The sequence below is a fragment of the Phyllostomus hastatus genome, unplaced genomic scaffold (assembly GCF_019186645.2).
Source record: "Phyllostomus hastatus isolate PE091 unplaced genomic scaffold, TTU_PhHast_1.1 phas_contig_30, whole genome shotgun sequence".
NCBI classification, from domain to species: Eukaryota; Metazoa; Chordata; class Mammalia; order Chiroptera; family Phyllostomidae; genus Phyllostomus; species Phyllostomus hastatus.
This window is the reverse complement of record NW_025333841.1, coordinates 1298205-1313623: the sequence shown is the minus strand read 5'-3', so window position 1 is coordinate 1313623 and position 15419 is coordinate 1298205. Positions and strand designations below refer to the sequence as shown.

Sequence of the window (15419 nt, the reverse complement as noted above, 5' to 3'; positions counted from 1 at the left end):
CGGACAACCAAGGAGTTAAAATAGACAAATTTATCAAGACAGGTAGGAGGGGTGGAGTAGGGCTGCTGGGCAGAGAGGGGTCCAGGTACGAAAAGCAGTGGCACCGGACACGTAATGCATCCTGGGCTTGTAAGGTATCCTGAGTGAAAGACCGCAGCAGGTGGACCCTGGGAGCACAGGCGGCTGGCAGACAGAGGCGGCGACTGAAGCGAGGCACTGCGCACAAGGCGCCTGGCTGTCTGGGCAACATTCCCACACAGATAAACCAGGTGAAATTGGGCAGTAAGACAGACTGCGTAACCCAGGATCCCAGCGCCGGGAAATAGAACCTCGGGACACTGACTGAAAACACCTGTGGGGGTTAAGGCACAGGGAGAGACTCCCAGCCTCACAGGAGACTGCACTGGAGAGACCCACGGGGTCCTAGAACATACACAAGCCCACCCACAAAGGAATTAGCACTAGAAATGCCCAGTTTGCTTGGGGGGAGCGGCGGAAGGGACTGAAATCCGAAGGAGAGAGGAGCAAGTGCCATTGTTTCCTGTCAGAATTCACTCCATATACAACATCACAACCCAGGGACTGGGTTGCCCCGCCCTGGTGAACACCTAGGGCTCTGCCCCTCACACATAACAGGCACGACCAGGCCAAAAAAAAAAGAAAAAAACTGGCCCAAACAGAAGATTAGATCAAAGCTCCACAGCAAATACAACTAAGTGACCAGGAGACTGCCAACCTATCAGATGCACAGGTCCAAGCACTGGTGATAAGGGTGCTTACAGAACTGGTTGATTTTGGTCACAAATTGGATGAAAAAATGAAGGCTACACTAAGAGAAATGAAGAAAAATGCACAGGGAACCAATAGCGATGGGAAGGAAACTGTGACTCAAATCAATGGAGTGGACCGGAAGGAAGAAAAAAACAACCAAACAGAAAAGAGTGAAGAAACAAGAATTTTAAAAAATGAGGAGAGGCTTAGGAACCTCCAGGACATCTTTAAATGTTCCAACATCCGAATTATAGGGGTACCAGAAGGAGAAGAGGAAGAGCAACAGATGGAAAAGTTATTTGAACAAATCATGAAGCTCCCCAATCTGGCAAAGGAAATAGATGTCCAGGAAGTTCAGAGAGACCCAAAGAAGCTGTACCCAAGGAGGAACACACCAAAGCACATCATAATTACATTAGCCAAGGTAAAAATGAAGCAGAGAATCCTAGAAGCAGCAAGAGATACAGGGACAGTAACCTACAAAGAAGTTCCCATAAGACTGTCGGCTGATTTCTCAAAAGAGACCTTGCAGGCAAGAAAGGGCTGGAAAGAAGTATTTCAAGTCATAAAAGGCAAGGAACTGAATCTAAGTTTAGTCTATCCAGCAAAGGTTTCATTTAGAATGGAAGGGCAGATAAAGTGCTTGTCAGATAAGGTCAAGTTAAAGGAGTTCATCATCACCAAGCTCTTATTATGTGAAATGTTAAGGGGACACATCTAAGAAAAAGAAGATAAAAAATATGTACAGTAGAATGACAGTAAACTCACAATTATTAATAACCACACCTAAAAAAACAAAAACAAACTAAGCAAACAACTAAACAGGGACAGAACCACAGAAATGGAGATCACATGGAGAGTTAGCAACAAGGGAGTGGGAGGAGAAGAGAGGGGGAAAAGGTACAGAGAATAAGTATCATAGATGGTAGGTAGAAAATAGACAGGGGGAGGGTAAGAATAGCACGGGAAATGTAGAAGCCAAAGAAGTTTTAAGTATGACAGATGGACATGGACTAAGTGGGGGAAATGTGAGTGGGAGAGGGTGTGCAGGGTGTAGGGGCGTGAAGGGAAAATGGTACAGCTGTAATAGCATAATCAATAAAATATATTAAAAAATAAAGTAGTCTACATGGTTAATTACATTTCTTGCAAATAATCTTATACAAATGATCAGGTCAACTTTATTGAAACTAAAATTGTTTTGCAAATATATTAGTCTGAATTTGGCTATCTCTGATGTAAAAAATAAGGGTCATTTTAGATAGAAAAATTCTTTTGACATAAACTGTAATATACCCTTTTGGATATTAGAATCTAGTGCCGTTCATTGTCTCTTGAGGTTTTTTTTTTTTAATTTCTACCTATTAATCAGACTGGATCCAGAATTTTTTAGTTTTCTTAAATCTTTGCATGCAACCCTCCAAACTAACATTTTCATTTTCCTATCCTCTAACTTGAAATCACCGAGAACTAAAACTAGCCAATTCCCAAGGCTATCCAAGCTAAAGTGGGACATCTTGATGTAGACTTCAGAGAAGCCACCACAACAGCTCATCGATGGACAATCATCCTGCCTGCTGGACTAAGATCACTAGAGACATTTATACAATAGGCCAGGAAAACCAATCAAGATGGTAATTGCCTGCCTTCACTCTATCTGAAGATGATTTGAGACAGACATCTAAAATGCTTCTTGACTACCTGCCTTCATAATTCAGAGACTCACTTCAGTTGAAAAAGATACAACACAAACAGGAAGTAAAGGGATAGAAAAAGATAATTCATGAAAATGGAAACAAGCAAAGAGTTGGGGTGGCACTACATATACCACATAAAACAGAATTTAAAATAAGGCTATAACAAGAGACATAAGGACCCAACAATTCCGTTTCTGAGAATTTATCTGAAGAAACCCAAAACACTAATTTGAAAAGGTATATGCACCCATATGTTCATCATAGTATTATAAAGTCAACATATGAAAGCAACCTAAATGCCCATCAGTAATCAAATGAATAAAAAAGTGGTAATAGATATTATACAATGAAATATTACTCAATCATAAAAAATAACAAAATCTTGCCAATTGGGACAACATGGTTGGACCAAGAGGGTACTATGCTGAGTAAAATAAGGCAGACAGAGAGGGAGTGAAATACCAATGTGTGGTTGCTTCTCGTGTATTCCAAACTGGGAATCTGACGCATAACCCAGGCATGTGCCCTGATTGGGAATCGAACTGGTGACCCTTTGGTTCACAGCCTAGTAGCTTAGTAGTGTATTGGTACTCAATACACCAAGCTACACCAGCCAGGGTTATAACACAGTTTAAAAACTGATTTACTGATGGACACTTGGGGTGTTTCCAACACTTGGCTATTGTAAATAGCACTGCTATGAACATAGGGGTACATAAGTTCTTATGAATTGGTGTTTCAGGATTCTTTATGCTAAGTGAAATAAGCTAGTTGGTGAAAAACAAATACCATATGACCTCACTAATAACTGGAATCTAATGAACAAAATAAACTAATAAGAAAAACTGAACCAGAGACATGGAAACATGGAACATACTGATAGCTGTAAGAAGGGAGGGGAGGGGGTGATAGTGGAAGGAAGGGGAAGGGATTAGTCAAAGAACTTTTATAGATGACCCATGAATGACATGCACAACAGAGAGGGTATCGACTATGGGAGAAAAGGGTGGGCTGGTTAGAGAGGGACAAAAGGGAAAAAAATTGGGACAACTGTTAATAGAATAAACAATAAAAATGTAGATAGAGAAATAAATTAAATAAATACTGTGTAAATAAAGTGATATACAACTTATAATTTTATAATAGGATTTCCATCATTAAAATACCTAGATATGAATTTTTAAATGAAATACTTAGGAATAAATTTAAATAAATAGATAAAAGATAAGTATACTGAAAACTTAAAGACATTAATAAAAAAATGAAGACACAAATAAATTAAAAGGTAATGTATTCTTGAAGAATTAATATTGTTAATGTTTCCACACTGCCTAAAAGTGACCTACAGATCCAGTGCAATCCCTATCAAAATTCCAATTGCATTTTTCACAGAAATAGTAAAAACTATCCTCAAATTTATATGGAACCATAAAAACCCCTAATAGTGAGCAATCCTGAGAAAAAAAGAACAAAACTCAAGGCACACTTCCTGATTTCAAACTATATCACAAAGCAATAGTAATCAACACAGCACAGTACTGACATAAAAATAGGCACTTATACCAGTGGAACAGAATCAAGAGCCCAGAAATGAACCTGTGCATATAAAGTCAACTAATCTTAGACAAGGGCACCAAAAAACACACCGTGTATATAGTGCCTTCAATGAGTAGTATTAAAAAAGCTAGATATCCACATAACAAAAAATGAAACTGCATTCCCTATCTTATACCACTCAAAAAAATTAACTCAGAATAGATTAATGACTGAAAGGAAATACCTGGAACTGTAAAACTCATAGAAAAACTAAATAATAAACTTCTTTACACAACTCAGCAACAATTTTTTTGATATGACTCCAAAGCACAGGAAACAAAAGCTTAAATAAACAAGTGGCTTCTGCACAGCAAAGAAAACAAACAATAAATTGAAAGGCAAACTAGAATATGAGAAAATATTTGCAAGCTATGTATCTAATAAAGGACTAATAACCAAAATACTGCAAAAAATCCCCCAAACAACCCAATAAAAATGGGCAAAGAACGTCTTAAAAACTTGCTATTGCCTTTTTGACAACAGCAATGCCAACAGATGTGAGTTTTGATTTGCATTTCCCTAATAGCTAGTGAAGTTGAGCATCTTTATATCTCTGTTGGCCATTTATGTCTTCTTCAGAGAGATGTCTGTTCAAGTCCTCTGCCCATTTTTTAATTGGATTGTTTGTTTGGTGTTGAATTGTATGACTTCTTTATATATTTTGGATACTAATACCTTGCCATTGATATTTACATACCCACGTCCACTGTAGCATTATTCACAACTGCCAATATATGGAAATGACCTAACTGATTGGACAATAAAAATGTTCTATGTATATACACTGGAATATTGTGCAGCCATTTAAAAAAAGAAGGAAATACTGCCATTTGCTACAACCTGGATGGCATTATTCTAAGTGAAATAATTCTAGACAGAGAAAGACAAATTCACTATGCTATTATATATAAGGTCTTTTTTAAAAAAGTCATTTTCATTGATACAGAGTAGAATGGTGGTTGCCATGCACTAGGAAGAACAGGAAATGGGGAGATGGATGTAGGTCAAAGAGTACAAATGTTCACATACAAAATGAGTAAGTTTTGAGAATCTAATGCACAACATGGTAATTATAATTAATAACATGCCTATGTATATTTTAAATTTGCTAAGGTAGCCCTGGCTGGTGTGGCTCAGTGGATTGAGTGCCAGCCTGTGAACCAAAGCGTCACCAGTTTGATTCCCAGTCAGGGCACATGCCTGGGTTGCAGGCCAGATTCCTGACTGAGGGCATGAGAGAGGCAACCAATGGATGTTTCTTTCACGCATTAATGTTTCCCTCCCTTTTCCCCTCCCTTCTTCTTTTTCTAAAAATGAATAAAATCTTTTTTTAAAAAGGAAATCCCATTCTGAATAGTATCAAAATGAACAAAACATTTCAAAATAAATTTAACAAAAGAAGAGATAAAGAAAGCTGGCACAGACTCAAAGTGTTATTGAAAAACCCAAGTTTAGCTCTTGGTCACTCAAAAACCAATAGTGAGAGACAAGTGTTGGACTGAAAAGAAAATATGCTTTATTCAGGAAACCAGCAGCCTGGAAAGATGGCAGACTAATGTCCAAATATCATCTCCAAAATTCCAGACTAAGCAGAAGAGTTTTAAAGGGAAGGAAGCAGGTGAAATAGCAGGAGCTATTCGCTGGCCTGCAAGCAGCCAGTATGCATTTAATCATTTTCTTGATTATTCAGAGAGTTGCAGGCTCAGCAGCTGGTCACAGCTCCTTTGAAGACGTTCTTTACTTCTGTAAAACAAACTCATAAATTCTCCTCCAGACCCTTAAGTTATCCCCTCCTGCTTGACAAAGAGCACATCAGCAATCTAATGACTAACATTTCTGGGAACAAAAGTTAAGCAGGAAGTCTTTAACATGTGAACAAAGGCCTAATTAAGAATTAAATTATTTAATTCTAGCTGCCAAAAATACTAGGGCCATTAAAATCACAAGGGGCTCAGCTAAAAATGATACAGAAAAAAAACTGGTTACCAGATGAGAGGGGAGAGGGGGGTTGGGTGTAAAAAGTGAAGGAATTAAGAAGCGCAAATTGGTAGTTACAAAATAGTCATAGGTATAGAGGGAAAAAAGGGGCCATATACTAAACCTGAGAAGCTCAGGAGAGGCCAGCATGGAGGGCCCTACAAACTCAGAGACTGAAAATAAACACATAGGATGATCTGAACACAAAAATTCCTAACTAAAAGCAAGTCATGACAGGTAGTCAAGTCCTGGGCCTGTAATTTCTTTAACAAAGGTCAATCTTTGTTGTAAGTGAGCCTGTCTGTCCTGTTTTTGCACCTAAGAAAATATACCTTTGAAATGTCAAAGTAATCTCTCTCCTTTTTTTTTAACTGAAAAATTTCTTTATCATATTTGACCTTATTACAAAATCTAGGTTCACACTAGGCCAACAATTAAGTAATTTTCACATTTTAGATCACGGATATCGAACAGTGAAACAGTTTTATTAACATAAAATTTATATGTTATTTTTTTAATTGAATTTACTGGGTTCAGGTTGCATTAATTTGCCACATGGGCAGGACAAGATGATAGTATGTCTTCTTTTCTTGACTCCTCAGAGCATACCCCCTGCACCAGAGCACAAGACCATCACAGTATTAGACCTATTCACTGTTATCTTGTTACCTGTATAACATCTATATGTGCTGTAAATGTTCATTATTAACTATCCTGTACTCACAATGTAAAGGAGTACACGTCTCTCCATTTCACTCTTTATCCTCTCAGACATTGCCCATTTTGCTATCTCCCACCCCCTTAATCTACCACCAAAGGATTTTATGCAACCCTCCTTACATCTCCCTGCCTGACTCTAATGTATAAAATAATCTACAAAGCTGTCATTCTCTAATGTTTTCAGTCTGTTGAGATTTTGCTTCTCATCGATTGTCCTCAGTTTGGCTCAAATAAACTCATAAAAATTTGCTACAAGTTTGGACATTTCTTACATTGACACAAGAATATAAAATACAGCATAGGGAATATGGTCACTAATATAAAAACTATGCATGGTGCCAGGTGGGTACTGGACTTCTCAGGCAGAACACTTGGTGAATTAAGTGAACTCCTGACCACTATGCTATAAGCCTAAAAAGTAATATAAAATAATCTTGAATGTCAACTTTAATTGAAAAATAAAAAAGAAAAAAATCACAAAAAAGAGAGAGCGATTTATATATTGGAAACTACAAAACATTGCTTGTAAGGTGCATTATTATTATGACTGGATTGGAAGATGCATTATTATTATGAAGACAACACTCATCAATCTAATCTATAGAGTCAATGCAATCCTCATCAAAATCCTAGCAGGCTTCTTTTTAAAATGGAAAACAGCAAGCTGATCCTAAATGCAAGGGATACAGAACATCCAAAACCATTTTTAAAAACAACAAAGCAGCAGGTCTTTCATTACTATATTTTTAAACTTGCTTTAAAGCAAAAGCAATCAAGACAGTATGGCACTGATCAAAGATAAGATACAGAAATTAACTGATATACTGGACTTCACCAAAATTAAAAATTTTAATGCTAGATAAACACTATAGAAAATGAAAAGACGAGCCATGTAGTGGGAAAAAAATATCTGTAAACCATATTTATGATAAAGGACTTGTGTCTATACCTATCTATCTATCTGTGTCTATCTACAAATATAGATATATACATATAGATATATCTTACAATGCATTAAGGAAAAAAATTAGAAGTGGAGAAAGGATTTAAATGATAGTCCACCAAATACATATGAATAAGCAATAAGCAAATGAAAAGATGCTCAACCTCATTAGAGCTTAAGGAAATGAAAAATGAAACCACAATGAAATGCCACTTCATACACACTAAAATGGTTATAATAAAAAAGATGGGCAATAACAAGTTATGATGAAGATATGGAAGAATGTAAACTCTCATTTATTGCAGGTGGGAATATAAAATACTACAGCCACTCTGGAAAGCAGTTTGGCAGTTTCTTTCAAAGCTAAATAAATACTTACCCTATACTCCAGTATTCTATGCTAAATAATCTATGTAAGAAAGATGAAAAATACATGGACATATATATCAATGATCATAACAGCACTTATTAATAATAGCCAAGAGGAAAAGAGGGGGAAAATTTCAACTTTCTATTGAGTGCTCAACAGATACAAAGTGTTATATTTATGAAACTGAATAATATTCAGCTCTAAGAATGGAATAAAATACTAATATATGCTACCAGAAAAATAAACCTCTAAAAGATTTTAGTAAGTGAAGGAGGCCAAACTCAATATAATAAATATTATATGTTTCATTTATATGAAAACAGGCAGAAAAGGCAAACTTTTAGACAGACATCAGTGGTACCCTGGTACTGGGGATGGGAACAGGACTGATTATAAATGGGTTTGAGGTAATTTTTGGAAATAGCAAAATATCCTAAAACTGGACTATGGTGGCAGCACACTATGCAAATTTACTAAAAAGCAAAGGAATCGTGCACATACAATGGATAACTTTTATGGTGTACCTTGAAAATACTGAAAAAGAGACAAATTGAAATTTTTAACTAAAAATTACATCTACAATTTGAAAATTCACTTGAGATCTTAGTAACAGAATGGAAACAGCACAAAAGAGCCAATCTGAGCAACAGAACAACAAAAGGCTGAAACAAAACAGAGACTCAGGACCAATATCAAAATGTCTAGCATACAAGTCATCAGAGAGCCAGAATGAGAAAAAAAAAGTGCAATATATATATACATATATACATATATATATGTATATATATATGTATATATATATATATACATTTGTGAGAACAAAACCCGCCCAAATTTGATAAAAGGTAAGTTCACATATCTAACCTCAGCAAATCCAAACAAAATATGCTGAAAGAACAACACACCCAGAAATATCACAGTCAAACTGCTAAAACAAAATTACAGAAAAAAAGTTCGGAAGCAGCTACAAAACATAACACATTTCATATGAGGAACCAATGACTCGAACAGCTGCAAATTTCTCATCAGAAACTGTGGAGGACAAATATGGTAGAAAAACATCTTTTAAAGTGCTGAAAAAAGAAGAGCCATCACCTGACACCCCTTAATCCAGTGAAAATGTCTTTCAGGAATGAAGGTGAAATGAACACTTTCTTAGATAAAGAAAAATGAAGAGTTTATTTCAAGCAGAATTGAGATGACATGATAGAGTTCTCTTTTTAAAAAAGATTTTATTTATTTTTAGAGAGGGAAGGGAGGGAGGGGGAGGGGGGGAGAGGGGGAGAGAGAGAGAGAAACATCAATGTGCGGTTGCTGGGGGCCGTGGCCCGCAACCCAGGTATGTGCCCTGGCTGGTAATTGAACCTGCGATGCTTTGGTTTGCAGCCCGCGCTCAGTCCACTGAGGTATGCCAGCCAGGGCTGAGTTCTTTAGTCTAAAGGTAAGTGACATTATCAAGGGGAAGCTGGTATTTTTAGGAATAAAAAAAGAACAGAACTGGTAAATGACTGAATAAATATACAGGACTATATTTCCCCTCTTTCAGTTCTTTACAATATGTATGGCTCTTGAAAGTGGAAATCTTAACAGTCTTGTGAGCTTTCAAATATATAAAGTACATGGCAACTATTGAAAAAAATCAAGGGAGAAATACAAACAGATCTATATGAATGTAAAGGCTTCTTTCTGTTTTACTTGAAATTACAGCTTTATTTTAAATCCATGTGTATTTATTTATATATTAAATAAAACATTTATATAAATGCACATATAAATATACATTTATATATTTATATAAAGATATACTTTTATTTTATATAAATATATTTTAATTTAGATATAAATATATGAATATCTATTTACTGTATATATATTTTATATATATATATTTCTTTCCCTTTTTTTTGGCTACAAAAAGCTTGATTGTTTCCATTTGGTCCAAGGCATGGGAGTGGGCTCCACAGTGGTGAAAAGAATGCCTAGTGGTTGTGGGGAGAGGCTCAGACAGAAGCCAGACACTAGGGGGATGCAGAGAGGCCCCTCAAAGGCCTCTGGGCTCCAAAGGCTCCTAGCTGAGCCTGAGGGTGAGCCTTTGGAAGAGATACTGGCCCATCCCAGGCTGAGGACCCCACTACCTGCAGAGATGAGCCAGGTGTCGCCCGTCTTCTTGATGTTTCACCCACTTGTCCAGGAAGTGGTTCTCCAGGAAGTCACAGAGCTGAGGGGCTATGCAGGTAGAACACAGAGCATACAGATGTGAAAGGGCCTGGTTCAGGTTCTTCTCCAACCCTTCTGGAAGAAGGCACACCCACATGCTGGTTTTGCATCTTCAACAGACACTTGATGCCTCTGTGCTTCTCTTCCACCAGCTCTCGGAAGAAGTGGCCCATGCTCCGCAGAGCCACATCATCATGGGCGAAACAGAAGCCCAGAGGGACGGAGGTGTAGGAGGCCCACAGATAAAGGGTGGCCAGGCTGTTGACTGGAACCTCTACCTGGGTGGAATAACTCTGACAAATTTGGAAGCTCATTGAGCTTGCTGTTGTTCGGCAATGAGGAGTTAAGCTCAAAAACCGGTGTTGGCTGTTTTGGGGGGCTGAAGATGGCTGAGGTGGTTCCAAAGGTGGTGACTAGAAAAGAGGCTGGAAGGGTAGTCAGAGGCTGGAAGAAGGGGCATCCCTGGGTCTGTTCCGCTGAAACCCTGCTGAAGCAAAAGACAGATCCCAGGGACTGCCAAGGGCAGTATGCAAGGTGTATATATATATATATATATATATATATATATATATATATATATATATATATATATATATATATAGTAATCCCTAAAGCAATGAAGCAAATTTGAGATGTAATAAAAAAGAATAAAAGAACACCTTGGCTGGTGTGGCTCAGTAGTTGAGTGCCAGCCTGAGAATCAAAGAGTTGCTGGTTCGATACCCAGTCAGGGTATATGCCTGGGTTGCAGGTCAGGTCCCTAGTAGGGGAGGCACGAGAGGCAACCACACATTGATGTTTCTCTCCTTCTCTTTCCCTCTCCCTTCTCCTCTCTAAAAAATAAATAAAATCTTGAAAAAAGTATATAAGAACATTAAAATGCAATACTAAAATATGTTCAAATAATGTAATAGACAAAAATGAGAAACAAGAAAAAAATAAGAAAGATTACGAAGTTCACACATGTGGAAATCTAGAAGCAGCATCACTACATCCCTTAAGAGAAGATGAAAGGCTTGACAACTACAAGTTAATGATTTTCTTGACCTTAGAAATAAAGTCATGGGCAAAAAAAAATGACACAGAAATTTAAAGAAGGGAAGGTATCTGCAGGGGAAAAACAGAATCTAAGCATTTGATTACTGGACCAAATGCCACAGGAAGTCATAAAAGCAGGTAGACAAGTTAAACTAAAAATTATAAAAAACTGCCCTGGCTGGCGTAACTCAGTGGATTGAGCACAGGCTGCGAACCAAAGTGTCGCAGGTTCGATTCCCAGTCAGGGTACATGCCTGGGTTGTAGGCCATGACCCCCAGCAACCACACATTGATGTTTCTCTCTCTCTATCCCCCTCCCTTCCCTCTCTAAAAATAAATTTTAAAAATCTTAAAAAAAACAAAAAGAAAAAAAAGAGGTCTATGTTAAAAAAATTATAAAAAACTGCTGAAGGTCAAGTGTGGGCTACCATAAAAATGAGAAGCCCCTCTGGGTTTCAAAATGCAGGTCACGTTGCACTCACTCATTGCAGTCTCTACCAACAGGTAACCGCAGGCAAGATCACAGAAAAAGGTTCCCTCGGTGCCCTCTGGGAAAGAAGAGCAGCAAAAATGGCTGAAATTGTGCCTACATACATCCCTCCTCTCTCTCTTACAAAGAAGAAAAGGTTCTTAATATAAAAGGAGGAGCATTAAAACCTGGAGCCCAAAGCATTGGGAATAGAGGACAGAGCAAAATGAATACCAGGCCTACCACCTTTAAGAACAAAAGCCTAAGTGCACAATGTGGAGGCACCCACTGGTAGAAAGCAACTATATCTGGGTAAGGGGGAGAAAAATACAAAGCTTCAGCCCTAGGAAAGGAACAGAAATACACGCTGAAAATAGCATCACATCTGAAGACATAAGGCTTGTGAAATCCATACCCCAAAATACAAATTCAAAGTGCCTGCTTAACACAGTCTTCATCAGAACAGTAGAGCCCTTGCTGGTGTGGCTCAGTGGATTGAGTGCTAGCCTGCAAACCAAAGGGTCGCTGGTTGGATTGCCAGGCAGGGCACATGCCTGGGTTGTGGGCCAGATCCCCAGTGGGGGTGTATGTGAGAGGCAACCACATATTGATGTCTCTCCCCGTCTCTTTCTCCCTCCCTTCTCCTCTGTCTATAAATAAAAAATATTTTTAAAATGATTAAAAAAAGAACAGTAGGGAATACCCCTTTCCCCTAAACCACATGCTAATAAGCATCAAATAAAACTAGAATAATATGCTCACACTGATAATGAGGGAAGTAGAGTATATGTGGGGGCAGCAGGTATATCTCTGTGCCTTCCTCTCAGTTTTGCTATGAACCTAAAACTGCACTGAAAGATAAAGTCAGTTAAAAACAACTCTGCCAAATTCTTTTAAGAAATAAAGTTTTCAACTAGCATTAACATTGTGCTATCAGTACTGTTTCTAAAAATGAATGTTTTCTCCTAAATATCATAAAGTTTCTGTGATATATTTTAATTAATATTTATATAATGAGTAAGGTATGTGTTCACATATTTTTTAACAGGGTCTTCTAATTGTTTCAGCACCTTTTGTTTAAGAGGTTACCCTTTCCATATTGGTCTTTTGCATGTGAGTTGAAAATAACTAGATTTGTGTGGGTTTATTCCTGGACTCCTTATGCTGTTCCACTGATCCGTGTGTTTCTTTCACCGATACCACATACCACTGATTACTCCATCTTTAGAAGTATATAAATCAGGTAGCTTTCAAACTATTTTTAACTTTTTCAGAACTATTTTTGTTATTTTAATTTCTTTGCATTTTAATGTAAATTTTACAATGAGCTTGGCAATATCCCTGTAGAGGTTGCTGAGATTCTGGTTTGGCTGACACTGAATCTATAGATGAAATTGGGGAGCTTTTATATTAAATTGGGTTCCCAAACCCAATTCCACCATGGGGGCTGGGGATCCCTCACAACAGTATACAAATCTCAGACACCAGCAAGGTATCTGAAAATTAAACTCAATTCTGACACAACCTATCTGGAAGTAGCGTAAGATTCCAAAGGTTAAGGGTTCAATCCTACCATTCAGTCATGGTCATTTCATTTTCTTGACTTTTTTCAGAGCAAACGTTTTTAATTTTAATAAGTCCAACTTAGGGGACCTAGCAACCTTTGGTGGTGACACCAACCCCTCACACAAAGCTGAGGGCTGAGGCAAGTACAGTGCCATGCGGAGGGCCTGAGGGTCCAGAGCAGGTAGCCCAGCACTCCCGCTGGCACTCTCTCCTCCTGCTACAGTGACTGGGTGGTCTTAGGAGTAGCCTAGGCTTTTATTCCAGCCAAGATCTCCAGGCTGCCAGCTCCAGCCCACCCACTGTGAGTCCAGGATGCAGCTTCCTGCAGGCCTGGAGTGAGTGGAGGAGCAACGCGGGGCAGCTACCATTGAGAACTGCTACTAGATGCAGTGCTTCAGATGGCTCTGCAGGAAAGTGGGGTGGCTGCAGTGTGCCGGAGGATCCAACTATTTTAGAACATGCTCCAGAGGTGAGTGTTTAACTGAGGGATGGGTGCTCTTTTGTCAGTAAGACAGTGATTCTGGAGGCAGATGCTGGACCTGCCCCAGTAAAGAGGTGTACCAAAATTAAAGCAGCAAGTTCATTTGAAGCAACTCCACAGTAGAATCATCTGAGTCACTTTTCCTTTTTTTTTCAAGATTTTATTTATTTATTTTTAGAGAGGGAAGAGGGGGAGATAGAGAGAGAGAAACATCAATGTGCAGTTGCTGGGGTTCATGGCCTGCAACCCAGGCATGTACCCTGGCTGGGAATCGAACCTGGGACACTTTGGTTCCCAGCCCGCGCTCAATCCACTGAGCTACACCAGCCAGGGCTTGAGTCACTTTTTCTTGCTTGACAATCTAATAGAAAGTGATGAAGGAAAAACTGCAGGAAGCAGTCATTGGCAAATTGTTGACCTAAGAGAGTGGGTGGCATTATGATTCTATTGCTGAAAAACAGAAAGGTCTGGGTATGAAAATTCAAAACGAGTTAGCCTTATGAGAAAATACGTTAAGACTAGAAGCAGCTTTATATGCTACAGAGCATGAAGCAGCCAGGGCAGTAAAGCAATGAAGGCTCCAAGGCTGGAGACCAGGAAAGGCTGGAGGAGCAGGAAAGGCAGAGCACAGTGCATGGGCCACCCCACCAACAAGATGTCAAAAGTCAGGACGGAAAGAAAACTTTGAATCTTGTTTGAGACATATAAAATCACAGTATGAAGGTTTTCCAAGTAGTAAACTCTCCTCAGATGTTGCAGTTTTCACAGCAAATACAGAAAGCAGTTGTGATTTAATGACCAAAACTAAATCAACTAGTGGAAAGGATGACAGCACATCCTTAGATCTAGAGTGGGAAGTTGAAGAAGGAATGAATCCAATGCTTCCAATGATACAGCGTTCTAAGACAGAGGAAGACATTCTCTAGGAATCACTCAGGTGTAGGGGCAAGAAGCCTGGAAGTTATCCTGTGTCCACCTCTGATAACTCCAACAGGCTGGAGTGGGAGAGTAATTCTGTGAGTGCCAGTGGATGATAAAGGCAATTTTGAGTATTCTGGATTTGTAAATCCTGTACTAGAACTGTCTAATTGTGGTATGAAGCAGTCTGATGGAGATAAACAAACGAGAAGGTAAAACTTTGTGACCCTCCTTAGCAGTTACAACCAAATGCTAAAAAACAACTAGAATGTATAAATTATGCTGGGGTTTTTGGGAGGGAGGTAGAAACCATGTTGTAAATGCTATTATAAAGGACTAGGTATGATGGACTATATCGTAATTGCGCGGGATTAAGTGCAACTTCATCTGCCTTCTGTATTCCAAAAACAAGTTAATGGTTCTGTCATGTTATCAATTACATTTATTTTAACTCCTTTATAGCATTCCTGTTTACTATTTGTAGATTTTCATTTAAGTAATTTTATTAGTTTGACTTAGTATGTTTTCATAAGCTTATTTAGCTAACTATGAAAATACTAAGTCATTCTGTGTTAATGCTCAGCAGATGTGAGGGAGCACAAGGATGGACAGCCTGGTTCAGATTTAGAGTAGTGTTTCCTTTCCAGCATTATTTA

At 38.4% G+C, this 15419-nt stretch overlaps 2 pseudogenes; one reads left to right on the top strand and one right to left on the bottom strand.

The window, feature by feature from the left end:
* Positions 1-9982: 9982 nt before the first annotated feature.
* LOC123819047 lies at positions 9983-10605 on the bottom strand (annotated as a pseudogene).
* Positions 10606-13748: 3143 nt separating this feature from the next.
* Positions 13749-14979, top strand: LOC123819046 (annotated as a pseudogene).
* Positions 14980-15419: the final 440 nt, after the last annotated feature.